This window comes from Triticum aestivum, chromosome 3D, assembly GCF_018294505.1.
Source record: "Triticum aestivum cultivar Chinese Spring chromosome 3D, IWGSC CS RefSeq v2.1, whole genome shotgun sequence".
Classification (NCBI taxonomy): Eukaryota; Viridiplantae; Streptophyta; class Magnoliopsida; order Poales; family Poaceae; genus Triticum; species Triticum aestivum.
Genome location: NC_057802.1, coordinates 586,795,536 through 586,806,786, shown reverse-complemented (window position 1 = coordinate 586,806,786; position 11,251 = coordinate 586,795,536). Strand labels below are relative to the sequence as shown.

Sequence of the window (11,251 nt, the reverse complement as noted above, 5' to 3'; positions counted from 1 at the left end):
TTCCCACCTCCTTTTAACTTATGGTGAAGAAAATACATTCAGAGCAATACACTTTCTAATTGCTCCTTACAACCTGTCTGCATTTGTGTAATACAAACAACATTATCTTCATAGATAATGGTGGGTGATTCCTACCAATCAATCCCACTTGAACATTAGCAAAGTTCATCATTCTGTGAAGTCACACACATTCACTTGATGCTTCATTCAAATTAACGATTTTAGAATGATTAGTGGATGCAGTCACTAAAATATGTCTTCTCGACTTCCTAGAGAAGGTCACACCTTCATTCGAGGAGACAAAAACTAGTCTGTGATCTAGGAATATGGGGATCTAATATATACCCAGCATCACAATATCCAACCATGGTCATATCTTTATTTTATTTCTCATAGAATATGCCAAGATCTATGGTGTCCAGAAGATATCTAAAAATATTCTTCACACCAACCCAACGCCTTTTAATCAGTGATGCATTGTATCTAGCCAATAAATTTACTGCTAATGAAATACCAGGCCTAATGCAGTTTGCTAGATACACACGTGCTCTCATTGCACCGTGATATGGAAACTCAAGTCCAAATATCTCTTCATCACTGACATTAGGCCTTAATGAGTCCTTATCTCTAGTAATCCAGAGATCTCAAAACCATAGTTCTTTAATGGATATGACTTATCCATGGTTGAAGTTTCAACAATCTTTTGGAAAAATATAGACTGATGAACAAGTATTCCCGAAGGAATACGCTCAACTTCCAAACTCAAGCAAAGTTTGGTCTCAACCAAATCTTACATCTTACACTCCGTCTTAAGATGATATGATTGTATCATGTATCTCTTGTGTAGCTCCAATGATACTAGATCATCAACATACAAAAGTTTTGTACAAAATCCCTCTTTGGATTTCTTGATGAACATACATGAACAATAATCAATGTTTGAGTAACCTTCTAATAAATGAACTCACTCAGTCGGTTCTACCACACATTGCCGACTACTTCAAGTCATGATGACTTCTGAAGCTTTACGCAACACATGTTGTGATAAAACTCGGAATCTTCGTTCCCTCAGGAACTATCATTGAGATATCCGAATCAAGTGACTCATACAACTATGTAGTCACAACATCCATCAGTTTGATATACAAATTCATTATTCACTGCCAGTGATATAAAATATTGGAACGTTATTCCACTCACAACAGGAGAATATGTTCCATCTTAAACAATGACGGGTTTCTGCGTGAACCCATGTGCAACAAGCCTCGCTTCATGTCTCACCACCTCATTGTTTTCGTTCATCGCATGAACAGAAACCCATTGTGTTCCCCTAGAGAACACATTCAGAGGAGTGGGTATTACTGATCAGGTCAATACCCCCTCTTCTTGAGAGCGAGTGCCTTCTCAATTGCTGCCTTCCTTTGAATCAACTAGAGTGCTAAAGGCACTCACCATGCATGGATTTAGGTTCTAGATCCAATCCAAGGTCTTTTGCAATTCTCCAGGAGAAATAAATGTTGACATAATCTAGTCTTTATTATATGATTCTCCCGAATCCATATACATAGTGGAGATTTCATCATTACCTTTTGACTCTTCGTGATTTCCCACAACAATTGAGTCAAGGTCTTCCGATATCCCAGCACCAAAATTGTGTGCGCACTCGTGCTGGGTCCTAGATGTTCCCACATCCTTCAGGTGTCCTTCAACCCTAGGTTGAATGTCAACATGAAGTTGACCTGCATTTACTGTTTGAGGATTCCTCATTCCCCTTGGACGCTTCCATGAAGCCTTGTCCTCTTGTGTCCAGATTCCTCCCCCTCTTCGGTGGCCGAGTGGACCTGTGGGTCACATCCACTCTCTCTGACACATTCACTATGGGAACATTTTACTTTGTGACACTTATATACTTAGTAAATGCAACTGGCACATTATTTGCGATCCTTTGCAAATTGATATCTTCTAAACCTCCGGTTTAGACTCATTCGTACGTGGACCTAAGGACTAGATGTTTATTCACATCTAATTCTATTTCCCGGCATTCAATGTGGTTATTATCTCCCCCTAATGCCGGAAAAATGTCCTCATCAAAATAGAACCAGTGTATCGGGCCATACTGAAGTCCTTAGAAGGGGTACTTTATGATTGACGGAGAATTTGTACCTCACATAGATCCCCATTTCTCTATGAGGGCCCATATATGTACGCTGCGGTGGTAAAATCTGTATGTATCCAACACAACCGAATTATCGCAGATGGAAAATACTTACTGATTTCCACGTACTAACTGCAACGGGGAGACCGTATAATATGCAGTTGATCGAATTTGTATCAATGCAGTATGAGAAACTGCATGGCCCCAACAAGATATTGGGAGATTACAATTCTGTAGGAGCAATCTTGCTATCAACTATCCTCTTGATAAGTGATTCCGCAAGATCATCCTCGGTATGTACACATAGTACAAAAATGCTCCCCAACTATGCCTAAATCTAGGCAGTAATCATCAAATGCTCATGAACTGAATTCCGCAGCATTTTCCATTTTAATGGATTTTATCCTGTCCGAAGGATGATTTTCTCTCAAATTAATGATCCGAGCAATGAACTTTGCAAACATATGGTTCCTTACAGTTGTAAGACACACATTAGACCATCTCATCAATGAGTCCAAAAGCCCTATGAAATATCCGAATATTCCATGTAATGGTTGAATTGGATCACATGCATCTCCTGTACAAGGAAATCTAGTCGCTCATCCTTTATCTTTGATACGATGGCTTGTGATCAATCTCCGAGTCTGCACATATCATGCATACATAATCCAATGGATTTGGAAAATTCAAACCATTAGATTGTGTCCAACGGAACCATCAATAATTTTCTCATCATCCCAATACCAAGATGATCCAGGCAATGTTGCCATATCTTGAACTTATCAAGATTCTAGCAAATTATCTTATACGCCAAATGTGTATCCAATTTAATGTATGTATAGTACAATCCAAAAGATAAAGAAGGCATTTACTCTAGGATTTCATTCAAATCCCTTTTGTCGAGCCATGAGTAGGTTTCCAACCTCACTCGCTTTATGGGTTTCAACATACAAACCATGGCGGATATCCTTAAAACTCAACAAGGTATGAGTAGAATCTAGATACATCAATGCATCCAAGAATACCATGTAGTACCCATTGGGAGTGCAACTGTGGATTGACCAGAACCAACAATTGCCTCATCGCGACCAACAATTGCCATGACACTTCCAGTACTCTTCTGAGGGGTATGGAAATACTTACTCTCCCTTAACATCATGTTAGTAGACCCAGTTTCCACTTAACACATTTGCTTCTCTGCTAGATCATTTACATAGGTTTCTAAAGAGAAACAAATCAATTTCAACATATGAATGAACTCAGATAGAAATACTACATACATTACAAAATGTATATGTCAAAGGACATACCACAAGCATCATGTCTAATGACATAGTTATCATATTATGTCGATGGACATAAATTCTTTTTTTACCCTATGTAATATGTCTGTGGATATAATTCCAATGCCTGACAAATCCAAGAGACTAAATCTGGTCTCCATATATGTCACTAGAAGTGAAGTCCACTAAAATATCATCGATATTTAGTAGTGGACCTTCCTTTCGCTAAGCATGCTCCTGGTTGCCAACGTTCTGAGGAACGTTTAGGAAACTTTCAACCATTGGGAAATCATCCCTATGTTCAGTGAAGTAAGCTTCACATTGGTTCCCATGAGACTTTTGCCCACTTTTGCCCTTGGCAATTGATTGCATGCACAGATCCACCAAATGCTTGGGAATATCACTTGTCCTTGCAATCAGTTATACAACCACTCGTATAGCAACCACCAGAGTTGCTAGCATTGTCATTTTTTAAACAACTTTTGCTCTTTTAAGCTCCATTATTACTCAGCTTCTCATCAATGCATGTCTCCACTTCCTTTCACAAATGACGAAATTGTTAAGTCAAAATCTTCATACAAGAATTGAAAGTGGAGATCATTTATGCGATGAGATCGGCATCTAAAACTACACTATTGCAGAATCACAACTTTCAGTTGTTTTGATGCATATCAGAGTTGTATGTTGCCACTGACTCGAAGTCATGGAATGACGAGCGTCCATTCCCTATGCACTATAGGTATCATCACCACTCTCTATTGATCCCAACAGATCAGAGTGTAGGTGATGTGACATGAAGTGCAATACAACATACTACGCTATATCATCTATAGCAGGAGCCCCTGAGCAGGTGCGGCTATGGTGGAATTGAGATTCAGGCAAACTCAGCAAATGCATTCTCGATATGTCCAACATATCTTGCATGAAATATTCATGCCCATTAATTTACTCTCTAGTAAATTAATTTTCAATAATCATCAACATGTAGCAACCATCAAATTGCTTGATCAAATATGTTGATACACTAGTGTGCTTTATGATACAGTAATATACATGAAATTACTGTAAATACACATACATGCGAAAACTGCATAGCCAAATGCTAAAACAGAAAAGGAAAACATTAGAAAAAATGGTCCTGGGCCGAATCTGCACAGCCCAAACCAGTGGGCACAACGCACATGTTTTTTCTTCGTTCTCGCTTCCTTTTTTTTTTTGACAGAGATGGGCCTTTGGCCGGCCCACGGGTGCGCACCGCCCCAGAGATCGGATAAGGGAGAGGCGACGGGGCGGCTTCCGATCCCATCGACCAACCGCCCCCAATCTCCTTGTCCAAACGGCGGCCTCGGCCGCCTCCCGGCCATCCGCCGTCGTCGCTGGACAGAGGGTCCCGGCGCGCCGTACTTCTCCTCTGAAGAAGAATTTATCTCGCTGCCGCGCAAGGAAACTGCCTGACGCTTGCCTCGACGATCAGCGGCACGCCGACGCCGTGCGCCGTCGCGCCGTTCGACTGCTGCTACCGAAGCTGCGCGCCCGCGCAGGAATGCCTCACTGGGCCCCGACGGTTGTGCCGAGGGCCGCAACGCGGGCTGGGCGCCGCCTACGCGCGCTATGCACGCGGTGCCGCCACGGTCGCTTATGCGGGTGAGTGCCTGAGTGGATGTCGCCTGTTACCTTACGGCTGCATATGCGTGATGTGGCTAGCGAATTCCTTTTCTTGCTTGGGAGTGCCGATCATATCTCCTGCGCACAGGCTACACGCCGATTAGTTAGTACTAGTAGGTCTTTGATTTAATCACAGAAGACAACTCCTGATTCATATATTGTAGGGCTGCATGATCTTCTTTGGCATGGAGATGGAGGGGCTGGTGCGTCGCCGCCCTTTGTGTAGAGAGCGCCGACAAGAGGCATCTCCTCCCCTCTATAATCTTGGGCGTGGACTCACGACCGCTGCTGATGCCGAAGGTACCATCGGCCATGTTCATGTCGTGGATGGCCGTTGTCGACGCTGAAGGTGCCATACGCTTTCTCCCGTGCCGATGCATGCATGTCTTCTCTTTCTGTTGCATGTCGCCATGTGCAGGGCCGCGTGAGCCGCCGCCGGTCCTCAAGAAGGGGGCGAGGTCCACGCCGTTGCGTAGCCCATGAGCACTGCGGGTACGGCGCAGACGCCGTCGCCGCCGTGACTGATGTCGCCATCCGCACCGGGGCTTGATGCTTCACTCCGCCGCACCGTATAGCGCCGCTTGAGCGTAGCGCCGGCACAGCCGGGGATCCGCGAGGCATCGCTGTTCTCTCTGGCCTAATCGCTCTCCGTTAGGCAAAGTGCTGATAACGTGATGTGAAACAAGGAAGACAAATGAATCTCTATCTCTTTCATCGATGATCTCTGTACATTATATATCCCTGAAAGGACGCGTTCGGGAGGGAGCGAGGAGAGACGCGACAGTTAGAAAAGGCTAACCGCCTGTCGGTTTACAAGGTGGGGATTATCCATAATTAATTATATCTAATTAATTCTTAACAGTGTGAACTGTGTGATATGGTAAGTATTGTGAGGAGAAATGCCATTTACTATCCTTCAGCTGTTTCAAAAGTCGAAGTTTGCTATTTCAACTTTCAAAAGCAGACAATTTTGATCCTTCATACATCAAAACTATCTAGCTTTGATTTACATGCATCACTAAAAATACTCCCTCTGTTCCGAAATATTTGTCTTTCTAGCCATCTCTGTAGACATGTTTTAGAGTGTAGATTCACTCATTTTGCTCCGTATGTAGTCACTTGTTGAAATCTCTAGAAAGACAATTATTTAGGAACGGAGGGAGTAGTTTTGAATGATGGCATGACAACACTTCTCGCACACAACAGCCTGGTGAATAAAATATCATAGTAGTAAAACCAAATATTGAAATTGAAGTTCATTAATATTCTAGCGAAGTGATAAAAAAATCCCTAAGTTCCCAATTTTATTAGATTTAGAAATCTTGTAAAATCATATAGAGCTATATAACTGTTCATTGTTTCTTCTTTTAAAAGTCTCATAATATATAGTATCAGTTCTAAAATATGCCTAAACTTTTAAATAATCAAAATTTCCCAAATTACTCATGTGCTTCTTTTTATTGCAAATTTCTTGACTAGATTTCCACGTGTGCCAAAACTGGTACAGATCACTGTCAAGACCGCCTTTATTACCGTAAAAAAGTCCATGTGAATTGTATGATATGGTTAGTATTGTTATAAGGATAGATGATAGAAAAACGGACATTTTTATCCTTCATGTATTAAAACCGTCTAGATATGGTTCCTCACCACCAAAGAGTAGTTTTTAATGAGAAAATGGCAACGCTTCTCATACATTGTAGTCTAGAGTAAACAAACATATTAGTAAAACCAAATACAACAATGGTGAAAGTTCATAGATATTCTAGAGAAGCTATCAAAACTTTATCTGAATTTCCGATTGCATAAAAACCTTCTAGTAAATTCATGGTGTGATCTAACCTTTTGTTGTTCCTCCTTTTTTAAATCTCAAAATATTAGTTCCATTTTAGAAATATGTCCAACTTATCTAGATTATATACCTTTCTTTTACTTTTTTTTTATAGATTTCTTACAATATTCATGCGTATTTGCTTTTTATTACATAATTGTTGACTTGACTTCCGCACCTACAAAACCTGCCGTAGTTTGGTTAAGACCATCTCTAGCTGGTGCTTCAAAAAAAAAAAGACCATCTCCAGCATGGCGAGAAAAGTATTTGTGAATTGTATGATATGGTTAGTATTCTTATTAGGATCCATTTGTTGTTTCCAAAGTCGAGGTTTGGTATTTCAACTTGAAAACCAACATTCTTCACTCCTCATGTATTAAAAATGTATAGCTCTGGACCTTCGGTTCCTCACCTCACCAAAAAAAGAATTTAATGACCCTATGATGGGACTTCTCACACATTTCCAGGTGAGTAAAAATAATATTAAAACCAAACCCATATATGTATAAGTACATTAGTATCATATAGAAGTCTTAAACAAAATTTATGAATTCTAAATTGCATAAAATCCAGAAACATTCATATAAAAGCATGTGCTACCTGGCTTGTAGTTGTTTAGAATTTAAAAACCCTCACAATTGTAGTGCAATTTTTAAACCATGCATGCATTTTTCTAGTTTTTTCTAAACATACTCTAAAGCTCCAATGAAACTATGGGCTTTTCTGTTCGTATTCGTACTTACAAGATTGTTGGCATTACTTTCACGTGTGCAAAATCACAAAGGGTGATAGTTACGACCGCCTTTATTACATCAATATAAGGAATCTAATTATTCTGGCACTCGAGGAACCAAGGCCTTGTCGAGAAGTTGAGGTACCAAATTGACATTTTAGTTTTTCAGGGGTGATTTACATTTTAGTAATGTTGGATAAAGCAAGAATGCCAGTTTTCCTTTGTAAAATCAAAGAGCTATATAATTGTTCACTGTTTCTTCTTTTTAAAATCTCATAACTTATAGTACCAGTTTTGAAATATGCCTGACTTATTTATATAAACTTTTAAATAATCAAAATTTCCCAAATTACTCATGTGCTTCTTCTTATTGCAAATTTCTTGACTAGATTTCCACGGGTACCAAAAATGGTGCGGATGTTTGTTAAGATTGTCTTTATTACCGTAACAAAATCCATGTGATCTATGATATGGTTAGTATTGTTATAAAGATAGATGTTAGAAAAATAGACATCTTTTTATTCTTCATGTATTAAAACCATCTAGATTTGGTTCCTCACCACCCAAAAAGTAGTTTTTAATGAGAACATGACAATGCTTCTCACACATTGTAGTCTAGTGAGTAAAAAAACATATTAGTAAAACCAAATACAGCAATGGTGAAAGTTCATAGATATTCTAGAGAAGCTATCAAAACTTTCTCTGGATTTTCGATTGCATAAAAAAACTTCTAGTAAACTCATGGTGTGATCAAACTTTTTGTTGTTCCTTCTTTTTGAAATCTCAAAATCTTAGTGCCATTTTAGAAATATGTCCAACTTATCTAGATTATATACCTTTTCTTTTTACCTTTTTTTATAGATTTCTTACAATATTCATGGGTATTTGTTTTTAATTACATAACTGTTGACTTGACTTCCGCACATGCAGAACATGTCGTAGTTTGGTTAAGACTGTCTCTAGCATGGCAAGAAAGGTATTTGTGAATTGTATGATATGGTTAGTATTCTTATTTGGATCCTTTTATTGTTTCAAAAGCCGAGGTTTTGTATTTCACTAGGACCCTGCTACAGCAACGCATTTTTCCGTATCTAAATGTCCATATATGCGTTGTTAGTACCTTTAGCAACGGTTTGGAATGCGTAGCGTTATCCAGTGTTGCTAGCGCATAATGCAACACTTATACTGCCGTCGGTAAAAGGGACCATTGCAAGACTACAACAGATAAAACAGACTTTTCCAACATTTTTATACGTTGGTGCTTAATGATTAGGAATCAAAATCCCATTGCTTGGCAACGAAGAATTTCCAACGCTTCAAGTGTTGGTACATATATAGTGTGAATAATAATAATATTATTGTATAGATATTGCTAGCAATTAAATTAATGCTCCATGTAAAGGTGATAATTATGTATTAGAAGTGATGGAAAAACAAGAGAATATATTCACGAGAGGAAGAAATCATATATTTGATAAAACTGTTGGATTACAATAGTGGATATTACAGGAGGAACATCATCGAAATGTGATGCATAATCTAACTATTTTCTTGCCAGCAAAACTTAAATTGAAAATATCCATCAACATCCCTACAACTTAAACTAAAACTTAACCGAGGAATAACAGCCAATATGAACGTCATTCCTACAAACATAACTAAAATTGAAAGCATGGATCATCATCATGAAACGGGACATCAACATCATCATCGCAGTATACTTGCCAGGCACCCATATACTCATCCATTTATCTTTTGAATCTACAAAACAGAAAACAAAATGAACTGTTAACACAAAACATTGACATGATGCAAGTAGTAATAGAGGCAAGATATTAGTCATCTACAAAGGTTGAAAGCCATGCAATCTTTGTTTTTTATGCATTACTGAGCGTATTCACTTTTTGCGACTCCGTACCAAATTTTCAATTTTCACAAGTGTCATATCGACATGCACTGCCTAGAATTCATTTCTAATTTTGGCACCATCAAATTTAAATTTAGGATCAAAACTTACAATTGTAGCAAGGGCTACGTCCCTGTTATGATTTTTCAGGCTCTTCAAGAATACTTCAGTTCCTGCCTGTTAAAGAAAATCAAAGTTACCATATGAAAAAAAAAAAACAAAACAGGGGACATATTAAATGAATTTGAGCACTCTTACATGTAGTTGACTGGCAACCAACCAACTCAGAGAACCACTTTGAGCACTCTTACTCCCTGCATTAGCACCTTTTGTTGTTTTTTTGGTCTAGATGGGCAACAATCTGACAGCAAAGAAGAAGTGATAAACAAATAACCAAGCTAGTACTATAGTTTGAACAAAAATTTGTATGTGATTATGAAAAGATACAGCTTGTTTGCAGTATAAGTTTTTTCTCTCTAACGTGCACTAATATTCTCAACCAAAGTTTCTTAGATACATAACCACCTGAGCAATATATTTTGAACATATTGTGTATGGTAAAAGAAATATACCTTATGTGCAACAAAACTTATTTCCCTTTGTCGTGCACTGAAATTCTGATCAGAAGTTTCTTGGTTCTGGACAACATTCTGATAGCAACAAGTAAACACATAAACATGGGAGCACTATAGTTTGATCATAATTTTGTATATGAGATTATGAAGATACCTTGTGTGCAGCAGAACATTTTTCTAGTTGTCGTGCACTGCCACCATTATGAACCATAGTTTCTTTGTTCTAGGATAAAATGACACACATCGAGTTTTGAATATTGTATATGTAATTGCAAAAAGGGGATGGTTCTCATGATCATTGGATCAGATCTACTTCTCCTATAACCTGTTTGGGCCCTAAGAATTTCATACAAAAGGAAACATATACTCACTCCTGCTAGATGTGCGGTTTCCTGAAAAACAGACATGAAAATCCTGCATTCAAAATAGGGCAAAATCCAGACAAGTTTGATCCTGAATCTTGTAAGGAAGCTTATACCTGTTACCAGTTCTGGATATTGTATATGTAATTGCAAAAAGGGGACGGTTCTCATGATCATTGCATTAGATCTACTTCTCCTATAACCTATTTGGACCCTAAGAATTTCATACAAAAGGAAACATATACTCACTCCTGCTGGATGTGCGGTTTCCTGAAAAACAGACATGAAAACCTGCATTCAAAATAGGACAAAATCCAGACAAGTTTGATCTTGAATCTTGTAAGGAAGCTTATACCTGTAACTAGTTACAGCAAACTCTCTGTAGCAACTCACGTTCATCGTATGTCACAATAGGGCAAAATGACACACATCAAGTTTTGGATAGTGTATATGTAATTGCAAAAACGGGATGGTTCTCATGATCATTGCATCAGATGTACTTCATGTCCATCGATTGACCATGTCTCCATCATGCTGCACGGCACTATAAGTACATGTGCTGCAAGAGCTCAGAACCAACCACGAGTTCTCGAGCAGTACTTTAGGCCCTCTTTGATTTGTAGGACTCTCAAAACTCAGGAATAGAAAAAATAAAAGATTGGAGTTGCATGCCCACTTGAATCCCATAGGATTAGCACAAAGTGTTTGATGCCACAGGAAAACAAAGGAAGTGAAAAAAGA

At 38.7% G+C, this 11,251-nt stretch overlaps 1 long non-coding RNA gene across 1 annotated transcript; it reads left to right on the top strand.

Moving 5' to 3' along the window:
- Positions 1 to 4,627: 4,627 nt before the first annotated feature.
- LOC123080724 (uncharacterized) lies at positions 4,628 to 5,837 on the top strand. Its single transcript, XR_006438529.1, has 2 exons — positions 4,628 to 5,082; positions 5,268 to 5,837. It is a non-coding gene; the product is annotated as an uncharacterized lncRNA (long non-coding RNA).
- The last annotated feature ends 5,414 nt before the right edge of the window (positions 5,838 to 11,251 follow it).